This window comes from Hemitrygon akajei, chromosome 4 (genome assembly GCF_048418815.1).
Source record: "Hemitrygon akajei chromosome 4, sHemAka1.3, whole genome shotgun sequence".
NCBI classification, from domain to species: Eukaryota; Metazoa; Chordata; class Chondrichthyes; order Myliobatiformes; family Dasyatidae; genus Hemitrygon; species Hemitrygon akajei.
In genome coordinates, this window is record NC_133127.1 from 6,722,312 (window position 1) to 6,747,176 (window position 24,865).

The 24,865-nt window shown below is 46.7% G+C and overlaps 1 pseudogene; it reads right to left on the bottom strand.

Moving 5' to 3' along the window:
* Positions 1–1,002: 1,002 nt before the first annotated feature.
* LOC140726091 (interferon-induced very large GTPase 1-like) lies at positions 1,003–14,924 on the bottom strand (annotated as a pseudogene).
* Positions 14,925–24,865: the final 9,941 nt, after the last annotated feature.

The window sequence follows — 24,865 nt, forward strand, 5'->3', positions numbered from 1 at the left end:
TCATCGCCAGAGGCTCAGCCATCTCTTTCCTCGCTTCCCACAGTAGCCTGCTGTATATGTCGTCCCATCCCGGTGACTTATCCAACTTGATGCTTTCCAAAAGCTCCAGCACATCTTCTTCTTTAATATTTACATGCTCAAGCTTTTCAGTTCACTGTAAGTCATCCCTACAATCACCAGGATCCTATTCCATAATGAATACTGAAGCAAAGTATTCATTAAGTACATCTGCTATCTCCTCCAGTTCCATACACACTTCTCCACTGTCTCACTTGATTGGTCCTATTCTCTCACATTTTATCCTCTTGCTCTTCACATACTTGTAGAATGCCTTGGGGTTTTCCTTAATCCTGCTCACCAAGGCCTTCTCATGGCCCCTTCTGTCTCTCCTAAGTTCATTCTTAAGCTCCTTCCTGCTAGCCTTATAATCTTCTAGATCTCTTTCATTACCTCGTTTTTGAACCTTTTGTAAGCACTTCTTTTCTTTTTGACTAGATTTACAACAGCCTTTGTACACCACAATTCCTATACCCTACCATCCTTACCCTGTCTTATTAGAACGCACCTATGCAGAAACCCACGCAAATATCCCTTGAACATTTGCCACATTTCTTCCGTATATTTCCACTTTATGCTTCCAAGTTCCTGTCTGATATTTCCCCTCACTCCAATTAAACATTTCCCTAACTGTTGTCTAAGATGTGGGTCTAATTATAAAATTGAAGGGTAGTTTGCATAGCTACATGAATGAGAGGGTTTTGAGGGATATGTTCCAGTTGAAGTTAGATGAGACCATGGAGAAGATTGAGTCGGCATGCACTAGGGCCAGAGAGTTTGTTTCTGTGCTATAGTGCTCTATGTAGAAGACCATCCATGTTCTCGATGAGCAACAGTATAGACATAATGGGCTGAAAAGCCCGCTGCTCTCTGATATATCTTTAAAATCTCTTCAAACATCACACTTTCAGACTGTCCCTCAATCCTCCTCTTTCTGAAACTTTCTGAAATTGTTTTTAAATCACTTCCCTCCTCACTCTATTCCTCAATCCCTCCTCACTATGTCCCTTAATCCCCCCACCCTATCCTTTAATCCATCCTCACAATATCCTTGCTTCCCTCTCCAACCTATCTGTCAGTCCCTCTTTGGAGTTCCCCTGATCCCATCACTCAAAGCACCTCAATTCCAACACTAGATCCTCATTTCCCACCCTCCACTCTCACATTTAGTCCTTACTCTCTGGATATCTGTTACTCTCTCCAGAAATACTTCTCATTGATCTCTGATCTGATTCATCGATTATTCCCTGATTTGATAAACTATCAATTGATAACATTCCTGCTGCTCTGCTGATTCAGACAGACATACTTTATTGATCCCGAGGGAAATTGGGTTTTGTTACAGCCACACCAACCAAGAATAGTGAAGAAATATAGCAATATAAAACCAGAAATAATTAAATAATAATAAGTTAATCATGCCAAGTGGAAATAAGTCCAGGACCAGCCTATTGGCTCAGGGTGTCTGACACTCCGAGGGAGGAGTTGTAAAGTTTGATGGCCACAGGTAGGAATGACTTCCTATGACGCTCAGTGTTGCATCTCGGTGGAATGAGTCTCTGGCTGAATGTACTCCTGTGCCTAACCAGTACATTATGGAGTGGATGGGAGTCATTGTCCAAGATGGCATGCAACTTGGACAGCATCCTCTTTTCAGACACCACCGTCAGAGAGTCCAGTTCCACCATCACAACATCACTGGCCTTACAAATGCGTTTGTTGATTCTGTTGGTGTCTGCTACCCTCAGCCTGCTGCCCCAGCACACAACAGCAAACATGATATCACTGGCCACCACAGACTCGTAGAACATCCTCAGCATCGTCCGGCAGATGTTAAAGGACCTCAGTCTCCTCAGGAAATAGAGACGGCTCTGACCCTTCTTGTAGACAGCCTCAGTGCTCTTTGACCAGTCCAGTTTATTGTCAATTCATATCCCCTGGTAATCCCCAGGTAATTCTTTTAATGATTTGTGATTGGATTCGAATTTGAACACTCTGTGATTTACTCTACCCATTGCTTCCGAGACAGAGAGTTTCCCTTTGTCTGTCTCTCACTGAGTAATGCCATTTAAAGGGACATTACCAAGACTGAATGGTTGTATTATACGTCTTGTCCATTTCTTCCCTCGCCACCTCCCAGTCAATGTTCCAGCTTCCATCGATCTCTGCAGGCTTTGCTCCATATTCATCAGCAAACTGCTGATTGAAAGTGGAGAAAACCTTCTTCCAATAGGATGCTGCCTGTGCGGAAATTTCCCGTTGGATAATCCAGGATTTGTAGTAATCATTGACTGTTCGATAATCCTTGTAGGGATGCAATTCCCAATTTGTGTCATTATTTTTGAATGATTTTTCACTTGCGACTGAAGCTGTGCAGATATCCATTACAAGACATTCACTGTCTATCCAATGATATGTGTTGAGCCCTTTAGGTCTGTGCTGTTTACTGGAGTGTTGTGAGTGTACCGGGGTCTCTGAGTCACAGAAAACCCCACAGAAAGGACATTTCTTCGTACAATTGAATAACCCTTTGAACAACTCCTCCCTGGGTTTAATGGATAATTCTTCAATCTTTGCTTTGACATCCCAGCCTTTTACCTCACGGAGGAGTTTCTGCTCCACCTCTTCAATACATGGCAGAATGGCTTCTGCACATTTCTTGCCATCACTGCCACTCCAAAACAGAACAAGTTTCATCTCATCTTCGGGCATTGAGATTCTTGTGTTTAACTTTTCAACAAACATGTTTAGGAAGCTCTGAGCATTTCCAGCAAAGTTCTGCTTCACTGCATCCTGAACAATGTCCTTAGCTTGTCCAGTGATCTCTGTGAGGATTTCTTTAGCCAGACGGGTAAATGTGCTCTCTCCATCGCGTTCTGTCTCACAGTGTTTAATAACTTGCTGATGGAGCCAGTCTTTGGCAAAATTCTCAAAGTCTCTGATGTACCGGAGATATTCATCAAATTGATCTGTTTGTTTCAGGTGGACCAGGAGGGCCACAGTGAAGTTGTTGCGGAGACTGTACTGTCGCTCAGGGTCGTGTTTTTTCATATCGTCCACGATGTTCACGCTGAGAGTCTTGAGGGTGGCGTCTCGGAGAGCTGGCAAGAAACAATATCGAGCAAATTGTTCTGCTTGTCTCTGGTTCTCATCCTGCTCTTTGTAAATATCCATGAAGAGATCAAGGTATTTACTTTTCATGTTTCCCAGTCTTCTCCGTGGGTCGTGTTTGTGGATGAACCTCCTGTGCATCTCCTGGAATCTTGGTACAGCGTAACCACACAGGTGAAGTTTAATCTCGGCCTTGAAAACCTCAGTCATGGAGAACTGTTGATGTGAAATATTGTCAACTTTTCCCTCTATCATGTTCAAAAGTTCAATGCAATATTTATTGTCATAATCCATGTCCTTTTTTGTGATGTCAGTGATCCAATGTCTGCATTCATCCTCGATGGGCTTTGTAATTTTTGCTGCTTGATCGAGATCTGATTTCAATCTGGATGGAATGAGTTTACTTGGACCCCGTCTCCAATATGACACGTTGATGTGTTTCACTTCAATCTGAAAGTACTGGGTTCCCAGATCACAGAGACTTTTACCTTTTAGTTTTTCATTAATCACTCTCCCTTGAGTTTTAGTTTCCTCCCTGAGAAGATTTTCAATCTCCAGTTCAATGTTTCTTTCTCTGTTGGGCAGATATTTCAGCTGAGAGAGTGTATCTTCACACATTCTGTCAAATTCTTTTTGCAATTTCTGTTGATCCAACACCTGATTTGTTGCTTTACACTTCCGTAAAAGCTCCTTCACCTGTTCTCCAATCTTCTTGTGAAAGTTATTCCAAATATCATCCACTTCCTGCAGTTCCACCCATCTATTCACGGCATCTCTACATCTCTGCATTGAATCGTGCTGAAGTCGGCTGCATAAACTGGAGATGCTGAGCTTAAATTCCTCTCTGTATTTCTCCATCAGACACACGTTATCAGCCCCACTTTCATACAGAGCTTGTAGTTTATCCAGAGTGTCACCCTCCCTTTTGTTCATCTCTGTCCTCATCTCCCTCTCCAGATTATGGAGCAGTTCGGTGAGATCTCCTTTGGCATTGCTGATTCTGTTTTCAGCCTCATTTCCCCAGGAGTGAGTGAACTTGCGGAGTTCCCACTCCCAGTCCTTGTACTTCACGGAGAGGTGGTTGTAAGCCTCTGCGACCAGACTGTTCTGGAAGCTGAAAATGAAATTTTCGTGTTTCACCTGCTCCCAAAGCCCAGCCATCCATTTGATAAAGTCCGGGATAGTGAAAGCTCCTGGACTTTGACTCTGTTGGATTAGACACTGAATTAGGTTCTTCTTCAGTTGGGAGATGCGTTCACTGTAGCCGGTGTTGACTGCAGCCATTGGGGGTGTACCATGCCACAGACCAGGGATGTACCAGTTGTCCTTGTCAGCATCATAGTCCATCACATCCCGGAACGTTACTCGGTCTACCTTCTCCAGCTTTGCTGCAGCCTCTGTCATCTTATCCAGCTGTTCCAGGAGTTTCTGATGGCCTCTCAGATTCTGATCGTGCGCACTCACATCGCCGAAGTTCTGGTGAACAAATAAGCACTTCGGCCTTTTTCCTGTCTCCCTCATGCGGATTAAGGAATGAACAACAATCTGTAAAATATCTTTCATCTCTGACTGATTTTCCATCCCGATGTTTACCAACGTTAAGTTGCTTAATCCAACCACGAACGTTGCCAGCTCATTGTCGTGCTCGTAGCTGTCTGTCAGTGTTGCAAGTTCTGGGGCTCTCAGCCCCTCTGTGTCAATGACCAGGATGAACTCACAGCCCAGCTCCTCGGCCGGGCTCCCTGTGACTTTGATCAACTGCATGTAGGCCCCTCGAGTACATCGGCCGCTGCTCACAGCAAACCGCAAACAGAACATTGTGTTGAGGAGTGTGGACTTGCCCGTGCTCTGAACTCCAATCACCGTCAGCACAAACACTCTGCAAGCTCTTCCCACTTTGTTGGCCACTTCTGTGAGTACGGCAGTGATCCATGCAATGGGAACGTTGGAAACGTCTCCATCGATGAGTTCCAGTGGGAACCCTTCCAGCAACAGTTCAGCAGCAACACGTGGGAACTGTGACACCTTTGGGTGGATCTGTGTCCTTTGGGTGTCGTTGTGTCGATTCACTGAAAGTTCATAAACCTGGCCAAGTTCCCTCATGAAATGCTCAAGTCCCAGGGAACTATCAGACATCTTCTGATCCAATTCCTTCAATTCCTTCACCTTCTGCTTTGAGTCTTTGCACAGTTCTTTATAAATTCTACGCAATCCTGCCATAACTTCCCGTGATTTACTGTCCAGTTCCAGCTTCAGCCACTGTAGGGAAATGGCTCTGTCAACCCCACCATGACGGGTGAGGTATTCAATGAACAGCCGCATCTCTTCCGACAGACTCTGTCTGAGCTGAGCTTCCCGGATTCTGTTCTTCTCTTGGTCTAGTTCGTGGTTATACTCTTCTGTGGTTCTGTCCCCACGGAGTTTCATCCGAGATTTCTCTTTTTCAACTTTAGACAACCCTTGCCAGGGCTCTCCATGAAAGGGCAACACTCTCCTTTTATACCCAGTAATGTCTCCTGAGTCAAGTCTGTCCAGTATTTTGGTCAGTTCCTTGGCTCGTTGTATTTCAGGTTGACGTTCATCAACCTCAATCCCACTTTCCATCGCAATGTCAGCCATTTTCTCCAGGCTCAGCAAGGTCTGGTCCCTGTCCCTCATTGGAATTACTTGTTTGATATGAGAACGGAGATTTTCTACAAGTTTAGCCTCATTTACATTTGTTCGAACAATGCATTGTTGAGGTTCTAACATTAGATCTTTGAACAGTTTCTTCACCTGCTCACGGGTTACTTGTTGCAGACTGACTATGAGAAAGAGTTTTGCTGGTGACTGTGTGAGAGAGGTGAGGAATTCTCGTTCCTCCTCACCGATAACATCAATGAAAATAAAGAGAGCAGCAGATACTTTTGCCAGAAACCGAGCGTTTCCCTGGAAAGTTTCAGCATCGCCTCGGAGGTTAATGAATGCAGCAGCCTCTGGGAAAATATCCGTGTTACTCTTCCCAGAAGGGAGATACCAGCTGATCTCAGCCATTCCATCGGATATCCTGCGGGGCACATTCCCACATTCCATCTCGGAGTGCAGGAAGATGTTCTGCTGCAGCTGTGCCTGACTCAGGGTGAGATTGAGGATTCGGGATTTGGACACTGTGCACCTTCCCAGTCTGAGGAAGGACACCGTTGGCATGGCTGCTGTCACGATGGGCACCTCCACAACAGGGCTGCTGTGTGTAGGAGAATGTGGGCACCATGTTTTAACAATGGGCCTCATGGCCCAGAGGAGAAGGGTGGCACCAGGCCCTTCTGTGGGTCCCCTCACCTTGTCCATGGGGTGACTGTGTGTGTCTGGCATCAGAAAGGGTAATGCAAACTGGCACAGAGACATCTTCAGCATCAGTTCCTGCTGGAGAGAGTGGTCAGCACAGAGGAAAATGGCAGCAATGATATCCAGAGGATTCATTCCACCATCCCCCGGTTCTTTTACCTCAAACATTTGGTTGAATACTTAATCATCATCCTTCTTCACTTCCGAGGACAGATCAGGTGGCCATTCGGAATTCCTCGCCAGTGAATTGGCTGAGAGGATCCTTTGGAGAAATCGCCAGGGAAGATCTTCTGCTCGAGTTGGTTTGCTGTCCTCCGGTTTATCCTGGGACACCTCCCGCACGGTCTGAAGAGACAGTTTGTGAGGATAATGATCCTGTAATCCCAAATCCTTTGCAATTTGTGGGAGGCTGAGATTTACAGACTCATTATTTCCAGCAGGTAAAATGCTCATCATCATCTCCGATATGCTGTATTCTGTAATCTCTGTTCTCTTTGTCGTGTGGAGTTTGGATAAAGGAGGTACTTTGGGGATAGGCATGTAGTCCTCTTTCTTTGAGTCCCAGAAAGTTAAAACTCCTCTCCAAAGATTTATCATTTTGACTCTATTCCTGTCCAGGGTATTTGCTGTGCCGGATGTCCTGTTGGAACACACAGTTCCTGTCCCAGGATCTCAGGGCTGAATGGTTCCGTGTCTCTGGCTGGTGATCCTCTGTCAGGTCTCGTTGTCCTGGCACGGTGTGTACTGAGTACAGTCAGTAGGCGATCACCATGGCAACCTGGAATTGGTCACCACAGTTATACCTGGCATTGGTGACACCACACCAGGAGGACTGGGTACAAACTTGGTGTCCTTAGTAAATGAATGATGCAAGGGAGTGTAATGAAGATTCTGCAAATATTTTCCTGGGTTGAAATCAGAGAATCCTTGAAATACTCAGCAGGTCAGGCAGCATCTGTGGAGAGAGAGACAGGGTCAGTGTTTCAGCTCCATGTGTTGGTGAATCTGTTGGAGCTATGATGTGGTGGTGATTACAGAGACTTGGATGGCTCAGGGACACGAATGGTGACTTCAGGTGCCGGGTTTTAGCTGTTTCAAAAAGGACAGGGAGGGAGGCAAAAGAGGTGGGGGCGTGGCACTGTTGATCAGAGATAGTGTCACAGATGCAGAAAAGGTGGACGTCATGGAGGGATTGTCTACGGAGTCTTTGCGTGTGCAGGTTAGGAACAGGAAGGGGTCAATAACTCTACTGGGTGTTTTTTATAGGCTGCCCAATAGTAACAGGGATATCGAGGAGCAGATTGGGAAACAGATCCTGGAAAGGTGTAATAATAACAGAGTTGTCATGATGGGAGATTTTAATTTCCCAAATATCGATTGGCATCTCCCTAGAGCGAGGGGTTTAGATGGGGTGGAGTTTGTTAGGTGTATTCAGGAAGGTTTCTTGACACAGTATGTAGATAAGCCTACAAGAGGAGAGACTGTACTTGATTTGGTATTGGGACGTAAACATGGTCACATCTCTCAGTGGGAGAGCATTTTGGAGACAGGGATCATAATTCTATCTCCTTTACAATAGCATTGGAGAGAGACAGGAACAGACAAGTTAGAAAAGTGTTTAATTGGGGTAAGGGTAATTATGAGGTTATCACGCAGGAACTTGGAAGCTTAAATTGGGAACAGTACAGAAGAAATGTGGCAAATGTTCAGGGGATATTTCAGTGGAGTTTCTGCATAGGTACGTTCCAAGGAGGCAGGGAAGTTATGGTAGGGTACAGGAACCGTGGTGTACAAAAGTTGTAGTACAGGGGTAGGCAACCTATGGCCCGCAGGCCAAATCCGGCCCGCAAAGGTATTTTGACCTTTGTAAATACAGGGATACTATGCTTATCCAGCCCGCGAGCGATTTTTCCTCACTGAGTGTTTCACGCGACCACACTGATGGACGTGCATGGCATCTTGTTACACTGGCCCCAGGTTCCGTTTTGTTCCAAACCAGACACTGGTGTATACGAATGACGGGAAGGCAGACTACCTTATTAATATGTATTACATACTCTCCATGCACGTGCAGGTTTTCAGATGTGATCGTTCAAATTTGTAAACAGAAACAGCATCACTGTGTTTTAACAAGAAATCCACACTAAATATCCAGATACTTACATGTGCTACGATACTTGTTGAATAACTCGCGTTTCGAAATAAAATCACAAGATCCAGGCATTTTTGTGAATATGGTCCAAGAACTGAGAAAAGAGTTTTCATCTCGTTTTGCTGATTCTCAGTTGCATGCAAATGAGTTCAGGCTGTTTGCTGCTGCATTTGATGTGGAAGTGGACACTGCATCAGGAATTTTTCAAATGGAATTGATTGAGATGCAGTGTGACGACATATTGAGATTGAAATTTCATTCTGAAGATGTATCAGTGCTCGACTTCTATAGAAAATATATTTATCCAAGTGGGAAATATCCTAACTTAGTGGACCATGCAAAAAAAAAGATGGCACCATTGTTCGGCAAAGATGCCATCTCTGTGTGAGCAATTATTTTCAAAAATGAAGCATTCCAAGAACTGTTTGAGAACAAGATTGACTGATGCCCTTCGGGATAATGTCTTGCTCTTGGCATCAACAAGTCTGACACCCAATATTGAGAAGCTTTCAAGCAACAAACAGTATCAAGTTTCACATTGATTTATCGACTGTTTGCATTAAAATTTTCTTTTATATTATACTGCGGTGACCCACTTCCTAGCGCACTTGAACCGGCTCACAAATAGCCAGCGCGCAGGCACAAAGGCCAGGTCCGCAACAAAGGGAAAAAGCCTGCGGGGGTTTGTGAGTACGTGTCCCTTAGAGCATCTGCGCCCGGGGAGGGCGGGATGAGGGAGGCTTTAAAGCAAGGCTGTGAAGTTCAAATAAAATCATCTTTAATTGCAGTTTACCGACTCCATGTCGTTATTTTAGCGCTGCGTGTAGCACACCGCTACAATTGGTGACCCCGACGGTCCAAACGACTTTTGGACCGGAGATGAATGACGCCGTATCTGTTCATGCGGTTTCGTTGAAACTGCCAAGCTTCTGGATGCTGCGACCTCACCTATGGTTCCAGCAAGCAGAAGCCCAATTCCACGTTCGGCAGATAACCTCGGAGAACACACGTTACTACTACGTGGTGAGCTCCCTCGACCAGGACACAGCGGCCCAGGTTGAGGAGTTCATACAGTCTCCCCCAGCGGACGGCAAGTACACGGAATTCAAAGCGCTGCTCCTAAGGACTTTCGGACTCTCACGGTGCGAGCGAGCTGCCCGTTTACTGCACCTGGATGGCTTGGGAGACCGCCCTCCATCGGCTTTAATGAATGAGATGTTGTCTCTGGCCGACGGACACACACCCTGCCTCATGTTTGAGCAGGCATTCCTGGAGTAGCTGCCCGAGGACATACGCCTGCTGCTGTCCGACGCGGATTTCAGCGACCCCCGGAAGGTGGCAGCCCAGGCGGACTTGCTGTGGAACACCAAGAAGGTGAGTGGGGCATCCATCGCACAGATCACCAGGCCACGCTCCCAGCAGCAAACCAGTCCAGGCCCGGCTGCAGAGCCCGCTAAACCCAGAGGCCAGGGTGTGGAGCACAACGGGCAATGGTGTTTCTACCACCAGCGGTGGGGCGCAGAAGCCCGCCATTGTCGCCTGCCCTGCCAGTTCCCGGGAAACGCCAGGGCCAGCTGCCGCTGATGGCTACTGTTTGTGTGTGACAAGAGGTCGGGACGCCGTTTATTGGTCAACTCCAGTGCCGAGATCAGCGTCTTACCTCCAACGAGTTACAACACCCGCAACAGGACACCAGGTCCCCCCCTGAGGGCCGTGAACGGCAGCACGGTAAGGACCTACGGCACCCGTACGGTGCAGCTACAGTTTGGCTCCAGCCGGTTCACGTGGGTCTTCACACTGGCCGCCGTAGCCCAACCGCTTCTGGGTGTGGATTTTTTGCGGGCTCACAGCCTGCTGGTCGACCTGCCGAGGCAGAGACTGGTTCACGCCGAGACCTTTCAGACATTCTCCCTGGGAGAAGCCCAGTTGCCAGCCCCTCACCTCGGCTCCATCACGCTGTCCGACAACAACTTCACCAGGGTCCTGGCGGATTTCCCATCGGCTCTGGCACCGCAACTCACGGCAGTCATGCCCCGACACGGCATACAGCACCACATCCCAGCCCAGGGACCACCCCTCCACGCCCGTGCTCGGCGGCTTCCCCCAGACAAGCTCCAACTGGCGAAGGAGGAGTTCAAGAGGATGGAGGAATTGGGGATCATCCGGCAGTCCGACAGCGGTTATGTGGCGACCCACTTCCTAGCGCACTCGAACCGGCTCACAATTAGCCAGCGTGCAGGCACAAAGGCCAGGTCCGCAACAAAGGGGAAAAGCCTGCGGGGGTTTGTGAGTACGTGTCCCTTACAGCATCCGCACCCAGGGAGGGCGGGATGAGGGAGGCTTTAAAGCAAGGCTGTGAAGTTCAAATAAAATCATCTTTAATTGCAGTTTACCGACTCCGTGTCGTTATTTTAGCGCTGCGTGTAGCACACCGCTACAATACTTAATTTATCACGATTAAATGCATCATGTTCATACGTTTTATGTTTAAAGATTCTTTGTGTCCTTTTAACAGATTCAAAAGATGCCTTGATTGAAATAATTTGCAACTAAGCTGAGTTCTTTGATGACTAATTGGCATCCTTGGTTAAGCACAAATGATTTTCCAGCATGCATTATTCATTAATTTGAGGCAAAACATAACTAGATGATTTAAATGGATATTTCCCATGTTTCAAGTTTTTTGTGGCATTAACCTGGCCCACCGTCTGCTCATTAATACGCGATCAGGCCCACAGAGGCAAAAAAGGTTGCCGACCCCTGCTGCAGTAAATCTAGTCAAGAAGAAAAGAAAAGCTTACAAAAGGTTCAGAGAGCTAGGAAGAGTTAGAGATCTAGAAAATTATAAGGCTAACAGGAAGGAGCTTCAAAAGGAAATCTGGTGAGCCAGAAGGGGCCATGAGAAGGCCTTGGCTGGCAGGATTAAGGAAATCCCCAAGGCTTTCTAAAAGTATGTGAAGAACAAAAGGATAAGACATGCAAGAATAGGACCTATCAAATGTGAGAGTGGGAAAGTGTGTATGGAAAACTCTGGCAATGATCTTTGCAGCATCAATGGGGATGGGAGAGGTTCCGGAGGATTGGAGGGTTGCGAATGTTGTTCCTTTATTCGAGAAATGGAGTAGAGATAGCCCAGGAAATTATAGACCAGTGATTCTTACCTCAGTGGTTGGTAAGTTGTTGGAGAAGATCCTGAGAGGCAGGATTTATGAACATTTGGAGAGGTATAATATGATTAGGAATAGTCAGCATGGCTTTGTGAAGGGCAGGTCGTGAGGTCATTTTTTGAGGGTGTGACTAAACACATTGATGAAGGTAGAGCAGTAGATGTAGTGTATATGGATTTCAGCAAGGCATTTGATAAAGTACCCCATGCAAGGCTTATTGAGAAAGTAAGTAGGCTTGGGATCCAAGGGGACATTGCTTTGTGGATCCAGAACAGGCTTGCCCACAGAAGGCAAAGAGTGGTTGTAGACGGGTCATATTCTGCATGGAGGTCGGTCACCAGTGAAGTGCCTCAGGGATCTGTTCTGGGACCCTTACTCTTTGTGATTTTTATAAATGACCTGGATGAGGAAGTGGAGGGATGGGTTAGTAAGTTTGCTGATGACACAAAGATTGAGGGTGTTGTGGATAGTGTGGAGGGCTGTCAGAGGTTACGGTGGGACATTGATAGGATGCAAAACTGGGCTGAGAATTGGCAGATGGAGTTCAACCCAGATAAGTGTGAAGTGGTTCATTTTGGTAGGACAAATATGATGGCAGAATATAGTATTAATGGTAAGACTCTTGGCAGTGTGGAGGATCAGAGGGATCTTGGGGTCCGAGTCCATAGGACACTCAAAGCAGCTGCACAGGTTGACTCTGTGGTTAAGAAGGCATACGGTGTATTGGCCTTCATCAATCGTGGAATTGAATTTAGGAGCCGAGAGGTAATGTTGCAGCTATATAGGACCCTGGTCAGACCCCATTGGAGTACTGTGCTCAGTTCTGGTTGCCTCACTACAGGAAGGATGTGGAAACGATAGAAAGAGTGCAGAGGAAATTTACAAGGATGTTGCCTGGATTGGGGAGCATGCCTTATGAGAGTAGGTTGAGTGAACTCGACCTTTCCTCCTTGGAGCAACGGAGGATGAGAGGTGACCTGATCGAGGTGTACAAGATGATGAGAGGCATTGATCATGTGGATAGTCAGAGGCTTTTTCCAAGGACTGAAATGGCTGCCACAAGAGGACACAGGTTTAAGGTGCCGGGGAGTAGGTACAGAGGAGATATCAGGGGTGAGTTTTTTTACGCAGAGAGTGGTGAGTGTGTGGAATGGGCTGTCAGCAACGGTGGGCAAGGCGGATACGATAGGGTCTTTTCAGAGACCCCTGGATAGGTACACGAAGCTTAGAAAAATAGAGGACTATGGGTAACCCTAGGTAATTTCTAAGGTAGGGACATGTTTGGCACAACTTGTGGGACAAAAGGCCTGTATTGTGCTGTAGGTTTTCTATGTTTCTGTGTTTCTCTATCAGGAGAAGTTGAGTAGACCAGCCCTCTGTTCACTGGGGGTTAGAAGAATGAGTTGTGATCTCACTGAACTGAGGACAGAGTTCAACATTGCTGGATACAGGGAGGATGTTCCCACTGGCTAATGAGTCTAGGACCAGGGCTCAGGCCGACTGTAAGGGGTGGGCTGTTCATGACCGTGATGAGGGAAATGTCTAAGTCTCCACAAAGAGGCCGCACAAATACAACATAGAACGTAGAACGTAGGATGGGAACCAGAATCATAGAGCTGAGGAAGAGCCAGCAGCTTTACAAATAGATAATGGATGTAACATGAATATAAGGAAGGAAAAGGCAATGTCTGGGTACAAATGCAAAGAGAGCAAAGAGTTAAATTGTACCACAGAGGCATAATTCAAAGGGTGAAGAATGCTGGACTGAGGCTGCTGTATTTAAATGCATGTAGCATTCAGAATAAGGTGGATGAATTTGTGGCGCAGTGAGAGATTGGTCGGTATGACGTTGTTGGCATAACTGTGTCAAGGCTGAAAGAATGTCATAGTTGGGAGCTTAACATCGAAAGATGTACTTTGTATTGCAAGGAGAGGAAGGAAGACATAGGCGTTGGTGTGGCTCTGTTGGTAAGAGATGGAATTACATCTTTAGAAAGTGGTGACATGGGGCAGAGAATGTTTAATCTTTGTGGATAGGGTTAAGAAATTGCAAAGGTAGAAAAACTATTCTGGGAATCATATATTAGCCTCCAAATAGTAGCCAGGATGTGGGGTTGAGATTGCAAAGGGAGCTGGAAAAAGGGTAATGACACAATGACACATGGGGGTCTTCAATATGCAAGGGGATTGGGAAAATCATCTTGCAGTTGGATCGAAAGAGAGGGAATTTGTTGAATGCATATGCGATCGTTTTTCAGAGCAGCTTATGCTTGAGCCTACCCGGGGAAAGGTTACCTTAGATTGGGTGTTGAGTAATAACCCAGATCTTATTAGAGAGTTTAATGTAAAGGAACCCTTAGGAGGCAGTGATCATTATATGATTGAACTCATACTTCAATCTGAGAAGGAGGAGAAGAATAACTCACATATATCTGTATCATAATGAAATAAAGGGAATTACAGAGGCGTGAGAGAGGAGCTTCCCCTGATGAATTGTAGAGGAATACTGGTGGGGATAATGACAGGAAAGAGATGGCTGAAGTTTTTGGGAATAGTTCACAAGGCACAGGATAGATATGGTCCACAAAGGGAAAAGTTCTCAAATGGCAGGGGTAGGTAATCGTGTTTGTCAAAGGAAGTTAAGGACTGCATAAAAGCCAAGGAATGGGAAGCTTTTAAAATCCAACAAAATGCAACTAAAAAAGCTATGAGAAAGGAAAAGTTGAAATATGAGGGCAAACTAGCCAATAATATAACAGGATACCAAAAGCTTTTTCAATTATATAAAGAGTAAAAGGGAGGTGAGAGTTGATATCGGACCACTGGAAAATGATGCTGGTGAGGTAGTAATCGGGGACAAAGAAATGGCAGATGAACTTAATGGGTACTTTGTATCTGTCTTCACTGTGGAAGACACTAGCAGTGTGCCAGAGGTCCTGAATGTCAGGGAGAAGGAGTGAGAGCCATTGCTATTACAAAAGAAAAAATGCCAGACAAACTGAAAGTTCTTAAGGTGGATAAGTCACCTGGGCCAGATGGACGACATCCCAGAGTCCTGAGAGAGGTTGCTGAAGAGATAACGGATGCATTGGTCATGATCTTTCAAGAATCACTTGATTCTGGCATGGCCCCCGAGGACTGGAAGATTGCAAATGTCACTCCACTCTTTGAGAAGGGAGGAAGACAAAAGAAAGGAAATTATAGGCCAGTTAGCATAACCTCAGTGGTTGGGAAAGTGTTGGAGTCAGTTATTAAGGATGAGGTTTTGAAGTACTAATGATAAAATAAGTCAAAGTCAGCATAGTTTCCGTCAAGAGAAATCTTGCCTGACAAATCTGTTAGAGTTTCTCCAAGGAAGTAGCAAGCAGTGTGATCAAAGGAGAGGCAGTGGATGTCATTTACTTGGATTTTCAAAAAGCATTTGATACGGTACCACACACGAGGCTGCTTAACAAGATAAAATCCTATGGTGTTATAGGAAAGATATTGGCATGGATAGAGGAATGGCTGACAGGCAGGAGACAGTGAGTGGGAATAAAGGGGGCCTTCTCTGGTTGGCTGACAGTGACTAGTGGTGTTCCTTAGGGGTCAGTATTGCAACCACTAATTTTCACATTATTTGTCAATGATTTGGAATAATTGGTACTTTTATGGCAAAGTTTGAGGATGATATGAAGATTGGTGGAAGGGTAGGTAGTGCTGAGGAAACAATACGATTGCAGCAGGACTTGGACAAATTGGAAGAATGGGTAAAAAGTGGCAGATGGAATACAGTGTTGGGAAATGTATGATAATGCATTTTGGTAAAAGAAACAATAGTGCAGACTATTATCTAAATGGGGATACGGTTCAAACATCAGAGGTGCAGAGGGACTTGGGAGTCCTCATGCAAGACTCCCAGAAGGTTAATTTACAGGTTGAGTCTGTAGTAAAGAAGGCAAGTGCAATGGTATTTATTTCAAGAGGAATAAAATATAAAAGCAAGGAGACAATGCTCAGTCTTAATAAGACACTAGTCAGACCGCACGTGGAGTATTGCCATCAGTTTTGGGCCCCATTTCTCAGAAAGGATGTGTTGTCATCGGCGAGAGTCCAGAGGAGGTTCCCGAGGATAATTCTGGGAATGAATGGGTTAACATATAAGGAGCGTTTATCAGCTTTACGCCTGTACTCACTGGAATTTAGAAGAATGCGGGGGGATCTCATTGAAACCTACTGAATGTTGAAAGGACTAGATAGCGTGAGTATGTAGAGGATGTTTCCCAAGGTGGGGGTATCCAGAACTAGAGGGCACAGCCTCAAAATTGAGGGGCAAACTTTTAGAATAGAGATCAGGAGGAATTTTTTTAGCCAGAGAGTAGTGAATCTGTGGAATGCTCTGCCACTGACTGCGGTGGAGGCCAAGTCCGTGGGTATATTTAAGGCGGAAGTTGATCGTTTCCTGATCGGTCAGGGTATCAGAGGATATGGCGAGAAGGCAGGTGTCTGGAATTGAGTGGGATCCGGGATCAGCCATCTCAGGGTAGTATATAGTGACAGATATGTACTTTGATAATTAATTTATTTTGAACTTTCCCATGTGAGAGGGGATTGACCCCAGGACACTCCTGCAATACCAGATCACCTGCCCCTCCAGGTGCTCACCCATCTCCCCTCTCTGTCACTGCACTGTGACCTCTTCACTAAACGTCTCCCACATTTCCCCATCCCGGATATCCCATAGTGAGTCCAACCACAGCTCCACCTGTTCTCATCGTTTGAGTCTCTCTCTCTCTCTCTCTTTCTCTCCCTCCCTCCCTTTCTCCCCTCTCCCGAACCAACCTCTCCACTCCCCACTCACCCAGCTCTCTCCCAACTCAACACCCACCCACCTCTCTCTCCCCACCCACCACACTCTCTCTTCCCCTCCCCACATCCTACCCACCTGTCTCCACACTCGCCTCCCACCCACCCCTCTCTCCCAAATCATCATCAACCCACTCCCACCCACCCTCCTCTCACTACCCACTCCGCACCACCCACCTCTCTCTCCCCAATCCCCACCCACCCACCTCTCTCTCCCCACTCCGCACAGACCCTCACCTCCCTCCCCACTCCGCACCACCCACCTCTCTCTCCCCAATCCCCACCCACCCACCTCTCTCTCCCCACTCCCCACCCACCCACCTCTCTCTCCCCAATCCCCACCCACCCACCTCTCTCTCCCCACTCTGCACAGACCCTCACCTCCCTCCCCACTCCGCACCACCCACCTCTCTCTCCCCAATCCCCACCCACCCAACTCTCTCTCCCCACTCCGCACAGACCCTCACCTCCCTCCCCACTCCGCACCACCCACCTCTCTCTCCCCAATCCCCACCCACCCAACTCTCTCTCCCCACTCCGCACGGACCCTCACCTCCCTCCCCACTCCGCACCACCCACCTCTCTCTCCCCAATCCCCACCCACCCAACTCTCTCTCCCCACTCCGCACGGACCCTCACCTCCCTCCCCACTCCGCACCACCCACCTCTCTCTCCCCAATCCCCACCCACCCAACTCTCTCTCCCTCTCCCCACACCCCAGCCCCTCTCTCCACACTCCCCACCCACCCTCCTCTCACCTCTCTCTCTCCCCAATCCCCACCCACATCTCTCAACACACTCCCACTCACCTACCTCACCATCCCCCTCCCTACCCATCCAACTCTCTCTTCCAAATCTCCCTCCCTAATCCCCACCCAACTGTTACTTCCCTGTCCCCACCCACCCACCTCTCTCTCCCCACTCCCCACCCACCCAACTCTCTCTCCCCACTCCCCACCCACTCATTTCTCTCTCCCCACTCTCCACCCACCCAACTCTCTCTCCCCACTCACTTCTCTCTCCCCACTCCCCACCCACCCACTTCACTCTCCCCACTCCCACCCACCCACCTCTCTCTCCCCACTCCCCACCCACCCAACTCTCTCTCCCGACTCCCACCCACCCACCTCTCTCTCCCCACTCCTCATCCACTCACTTCTCTCTGCCCACTCACCACCCACCCACCTCCCTCTCCCCACCAACCTCTCTCTCCCGACTCCACACCCACACACTTCCCACTCCTCACCACTCACTCAACCATCTCTGTCCCCACCCTCCTCTCCCTCTCCATTCCCGACCCACCCACCACCCTGCACTCCCCGCCCAACCACCTCTCTCTCCCCACTCCCCACCCACTCACTTCCCTCTGCCCACATCAGACTCTCAGTGTGACCTCTGCTGATACAGCTGTTTCTGTACCCTGGTTTACAGAGAGATTCAGAGCTTTTACTTTCAAACTTTCCTTTTCAAAGAAATCATGTGATTATTTGTATGGAATCAAACAGGCATTTGGCCCAACATATTCGTGTTGACCTTTAACTACCTGTCCGTACTGATCCCACTTAACATCACAAATCCTATAGACATCTCTCACTCCTAACCCTCCACCCACCTCTCTCCCCACTCGTCTCTCTCTCCCCACTACCAACCCAATCACCTCTCTCCACACTCCCCACCCACCTTGTTCTCCCCACTCCCCACCCACACACCTCTCTCTTCACACACCCCACTCCCAACCCACACACCTCTCTCCCCACTCACCACTCACCCAATTCATTCTCCAAACTCCGCACTCCCATCGCTCTCTTCCAACCAATCACCGACCTATCTCCCGCTCCCTATTCCACACCCTCCTCTCTCCCCATCACCACCCACCCTCCTCTCTCTACGTACTCCACACCCACCCCTCCCTCCCCTCTCCTGATTCACACACCCCCCACCCCACACTCCACTCACCCATCTCCCTCCCCACTCCCCACCCACCCACCTCTTTCTCTCCACTACCCACCCTCTACCATTTTCACCCTACTCCCCACCTACCCCATGACATAACCATGACTGACAAGTTAAGTCAAAGCCAAAAATCAGTGGGAAGTTAGATGATTGGGAAACTTTTAAAAGCCAACTTATAGTTGCAAAGAAGGAAAAGATGGCCAAATCTAAAGTTTCTTCAGATACATAAAGTGTAACAGAGAGGTAAGAGTATATATTGGATTGCTGGAAAATGATGCTGGAGAGAGAGGAGACAAGAAAATGGTGAATGAACAGAAGAAATATTTTCCATCAGTCTTCACTGTAGAAGACACTAGCAGTATGCTGGAAGTTCCAGTGGGTCGGGGGGCAGAAATGTGTGATGGTGCCATGATTAGGGAGAAAGTTCCTGGCATTGGTAGTGATCCTTCAAGAATCAATTGATTCTGGCATGCTGCCAGGGGAATGGAACATTGCAAGTGTCATTACATTCTTCAGGAAGGGAGCGAGGCAGAAAAAAAGGAAATTATAGGCCAGTTTGACTGACCTCAGTAATTGTGATGACATTGCATTCATTTTTTTTAAGGATGTAGTTTTGGGGTACATGAAGGCACTTGATATCATATACCATAGTCCGCATGGTTTCCTCAAGGGAAAGTCTTGCCTGACAAATCTGTGGGAATTCTTTGCCTCAAATGGCTGTGGAGGTCAAGTAATTGAGTATATTTAAAGCGGAGATTGTTAGGTTCTCAATTAGTCAGGGTATGAACGGTTACAAGAAGAAAGCAGGAGAATAGGGTTGACAGGGTTAATAAATCAGCCATGATAGAATAGCTGATAAGCCTGAACGAGCTGAATGGCCTAATTGTGCTGGTCTGTCTGAAGGTCTTGTGGTGTTAACACACACCAGTCCTTGTTGCGGGATCAGCATTGGAAAGGGTGAGCAGTCTCCAGTTCCTGGTTGTCAACGTCTCAGAGGATTTATCCTTGACCTGACATATTGATGCAATTATGAGGAAAGCACATTAAATTTCTACAGATGTACCCTGGAGAACATTCCGACTGGGTTTATCACCACCTGCCATGGAGAGGCCAATGACCAGGTTTGGAACAAGCTGCAGGACATTGTATACTCACCAACTCCAACATGGGGACCAGCCTCCCTCCATCGAGAACATCTTCAAAAGGTGATGCTTCAAGAAGAAAGCATCCCCCATTAAGGGCTCTCACCATCTTGAACAAGTCCTCTTCTCATTACTACCATCAGGCAGGAGGTACAGGAGCCTGAAGACTTACCCTCAATGGTTTAGGAACAGCTTCTTTCCCTCTGCCGTCAGATTTCTGAATGGTCCATGAATCAGAAACAGATCAGATCAGGTTTATTATCAACAGCATGTGTCGTGAAACTTGTTAGCTTACAGCAGCAGTCCAATGCAATACATTACATAGAAAAAGAAGAAAAAATAATAAGTAAAGTAATTACAGTACATGTATATTGAATAGATTAAAAATCATCCAAAAGCAGAAATAATACAAACATAAAAATCTTACAACACAATAGAGGCCCTTCGCCCCACAAAGCCGTGCAGAACATATCCTTACCTTAGAAATATATATTAAAAAAGTGAGTTAGTGTTCACAGCTTCAATGTCCATTTAGGAATCGGATGGCAGAGGGGAAGAAGCTGTTCCTGAATCACTGAGTGTGTGCCTTCAGGCTTCTCTACCTCCTACCTGATGGTAACAGTGAGAAAAGGGCATGGCTTGGGTGCTGGAGGTCCTTAATAATGGACACTGCCTTTCTGAGACACTGCTTCTTCAGGATGTCCTGGGTACTTGGTAGGCTGGTACCCAAGATGGAGCTGATTAAATTTACAATGCTTTGCAGCTTCGTTCAGTCCTGTGCAGTAGCACCACTTTCCCCCACCCCCCCCCCCCCCCACCCCCTGTACCAGACACTGATGCAGCCTGTCAGAATGCTCTCTACGGTACATCTATAGAAGTTTTTGAGTGTTTTTGTTAACATACCAAATCTCTTCAAACTCCTAATGAAGTATCGTCGCTGTCTTGCCTTCTTTATAACTGCATCAATATGCTGGGACCAGGTTAGATTCTCAGAGATATTGACACCCAGGAACCTTAAACTGCTCACTCTCTCCACTTCTGATCCCTCTATGAGGATTGGTATGTGTTCCTTTGTCTTACCCTTCCTGAAGTCCACAATCAGCTCTTTTGTCTTACTGACGTTGAGTGCCAGGTTCTTGCTGTGACACCATTCCACTAGTTGGCATATCTCATTCCTGTACACCTTCCCATGACCATTTGAGATTCGGCTACCCATGGTGTATATCAGCAAATTTATAGATGGTATTTGAGCTGTGCCTAGCCACACAGTCATGTGTATATAGAGAGTAGAGCAGTGGGCTAGGCACACCCCCTTGAAGTGCTCCAGTGTTGATTGTCAGTGAGGAGGAGATGTCCCATTGCAACCTACAGAACAGCTACACTCCACACTGTCCACAACCCCATCAACCTTCGTGTGATCTGCAAACCTACTAATCTACCCTTCTATTCCCTCTTCCAAGTCATTTCTAACCATCACAAAGAGCAGGGGTCCCAGAACAGATCCCTGTGGAACACTACCAGTTACCAACCTCCAGGCAGAATACTCTCCATCTACAACCACCCTCTAACTTCTTCGGACAAGCCAATCTTGTATCCACACAGCCCAGTTTCCCTGGATCCCATGCCCCAGACATTCTGAATGAGCCTAACATGGGAAACCTTGTCAAATGCCTGACTAAAATTAATTTATACCGTACCCACTGCTTTGTCTTCATCAATGTGTTTTGTCACATCCTTAAAGAGTTCAATCAGGGTTGTGAGGCATGATTTGCCCCTCACAAAGCCATCCTGACTGTATTAATCAGACTATGTTTCTCCAAATAGTCATAAATACTATCTCTAAGAATTCTCTCCAATAATTTGCCAACACTAGTCTATACTCCCCATGGTTAGCCCTACTCCCTTTCTTGATCAAAGGATTGACATTTTCCGCTCTCCAGTCATCTGGTACTTCTCCTGTGTCCAGTGAGGACACAAACATCATTGCCAAAGACACAGAAATCTTGCCCCTCACTTCCCAGGGAGCTCAGCAGTTTGGTCAGCATCTAGGGAGGGAAATGGACTCAAAGATTTAAGTCCGATCCTTCATCTAGACTGAAAGATAGAGGGGAGATATCCAATATAAAAGGTGGAGGGCAGGGGGGCTGACAGCTGATGGGTAGATCAAGGTGAAAGGGGGGTGATAGGCAGATGTGAGGAGAGAGTGGGAATGGTGCCAGAAGCAAGGTGGTGATAGGTGGAATTGAACTGAATTGAAATAACTTTATTTCTTACATCCTTCACAGACATGAGGAGTAAAAATCTTTGTTACATCTCTGTTTAACTGTGCAATGTGCAATCATATAATTCATAATAATTTATCATAAATAGAACAGTCAATGTAACATAGAGTACACTCAAATCAGTGTGAGTTCATCAGTCTGATGGCCTGGTGGAAGAAGCTGTCCAGGAGCCTGTTGGTGCTGTCGTACCATTTCCCGGATGGTAGCAGCTAGAACAGTTTGGGTTGGGGTAACTCGGGTCCCCAATGATCCTTTGGTCCCTTTTTTTCACACCTGTCTTTGCAAGGGTCCTGAATAGTGGGAAGTTCATATCTGCAGATGCGCTGGACTCTCCACACCACTCTCTGCAGAATCCTGCGATTAAGGGAGGTAGAGTGCCCATACCATGCAGTGATGCAGCCAGTCAGAATGTGCTCAATTGTGCCCCCATAGAAAGTTACATAGAAACATAGAAAATAGGTGCAGGAGTAGGCCTTTCGGCCCTTCGAGCCTGCACCGCCATTCAGTATGATCATGGCTGATCATCTAACTCAGAACCCTGTACCTGCTTTCTCTCCATACCCCCTGATCCCTTTAGCCACAAGGGCCATATCTAACTCCCTCTTAAGTATAGCCAATGAACTGGCCTCAACTGTTTCCTGTGGCAGAGAATTCCACAGATACACCACTCTCTGTGTGAAGCATTTTCTCCTCATCTCGGTCCTAAAAGGCTTCCCCTTTATCCTTAAACTGTGACCCTTCGTTCTGGACTCCCCCAACATCAGAAACAATCTTCCTGCATCTAGCCTGTCCAATCCCTTTAGAATTTTATACATTTCAATAAGATCCCCCCTCAATCTTTTAAATTCCAGCGAGTATAAGCCTAGTCAATCCAGTCTCTCTTCATATGAAAGTCTTGCCATCCCAGGAATCAAACTGGTGAACCTTCTTTGTACTCCCTCTATGGCAAGAATGTCTTTCCTCAGATTAGGGGACCAAAACTGCACACAATACTCCAGCTGTGGTCTCACCAAGGCCTTGTACAACTGCAGTAGAACCTCCCTGCTCCTGTACTTGAATCCTCTTGCTATGAATGCCAACATACCATTTGCCTTTTTCACCTCCTGCTGTACCTGCATGCCCACTTTAAATGACTGGTGTACAATGACACCCAGGTCTCGTTGCACCTCCCCTTTTCCTAATCAGCCACCATTCAGATAATAATCTGTTTTCCTGTTCTTCCAACCAAAGTGGATAACCTCACAGTTATCCACATTAAACTGCATTTGCCATGAATTTGCCCACTCACCTAACCTATCCAAGTCACCCTGCATCCTCTTAGCTTCCTCCTCACAGCTAACACCGCCGCCCAGCTTCGAGTCATCCGCAAACTTGGAGATACTGCATTTAATTCCCTCGTCTAAATCATTAATATATATTGTAAACAACTGGGGTCCCAGCCCTGAGCCTTGCGGTACCCCACTAGTCACCGCCTGGCAATCTGAAAAGGTCCCGTTTATTCCCGCTCTTTGCTTCCTGTTTGCCAACCAATTCTCTATCCACATCAATACCATACCCCCAATACCGTGTGCTTTAAGTTTGCACTCTAATCTCCTGTGTGGGACCTTGTCAAAAGCCTTTTGAAAATCCAAATATACCACATCCACTGGTTCTCTCCTATCCACTCTACTAGTTACATCCTCAAAAAATTCTATAAGATTCGTCAGACATGATTTTCCTTTCACAAATCCATGCTGACTTTGTCCGATGATTTCACCTCTTTCCAAATGTGCTGTTATCACATCTTTGATAACCGACTCTAGCATTTTCCCCACCACCGATGTCAGGCTAACCGGTCTATAATTCCCCGGTTTCTCTCTCGCTCCTTTTTTTAAAAGTGGGGTTACATTAGCCACCCTCCAATCCTCAGGAACTAATCCAGAATCTAAGGAGTTTTGAAAAATTATCACTAATGCATCCAATATTTCTTGGGCTACTTCCTTATTCACTCTGGGATGCAGACCATCTGGCCCTGGGGATTTATCTGCCTTTAATCCCTTCAATTTTCCTAACACCACTTCACTACTAACATGTATTTCCCTCAGTCCCTCCATCTCACTAGACCCTCGGTCCCCTACTATTTCCGGAAGATTATTTATGTCCTCCTTAATGAAGACAGAACCAAAGTAGTTATTCAGTTGGTCTGCCATGTCCTTGTTCCCCATGATCAATTCACCCGTTTCTGACTGTAAGGGACCTACATTTTTCTTAACCAATCTTTTTCTTTTCACATTCTTAGTTCTTAGGATTTGGGGGCCCATATAAATCCTCCTCAACTGTCTGAGGTGAAAGAGGCGCTGTTGTGCCTTTTTCATCTCACAGCTGGTTTTCACAGACCACGTGAAGTCCTCAGTGATGTGGATGTCGAGGAACTTAAAGCTGTCTACCCTCTACCCTCTCAACCCTAGATCAATTGTCAATGAGAGTTAGCCCAACTCCATTTCTCCTGTAATCCACAAACAGCTCCTTTGCTTTTTGTGACATTGTGGGAGAGGTTGTTTTCTTGACACCACTGTGTCAGAGAGATGACATCTTCCCTGTAGGCTACCTCGTTATTGTTTGAGATTAGGCCAATTAATATAGTATCATCAGCAAATTTAATTAGCAGAATGGAGCTGTGGGCGGTGACACAGTCATGGGTATACAGGGAGTAAAAGAGAGGACTAAGTACACAGCCCTGAGAGGCTCCTGTATTGAGAGTCAGAGGGTTGGAGGTGAGGGAGCCCACTCGTATGACCTGCTGACAATCTGACAGGAAGTCCAGGATCCAGCTGCACAAAGCAGGGTGAAGGC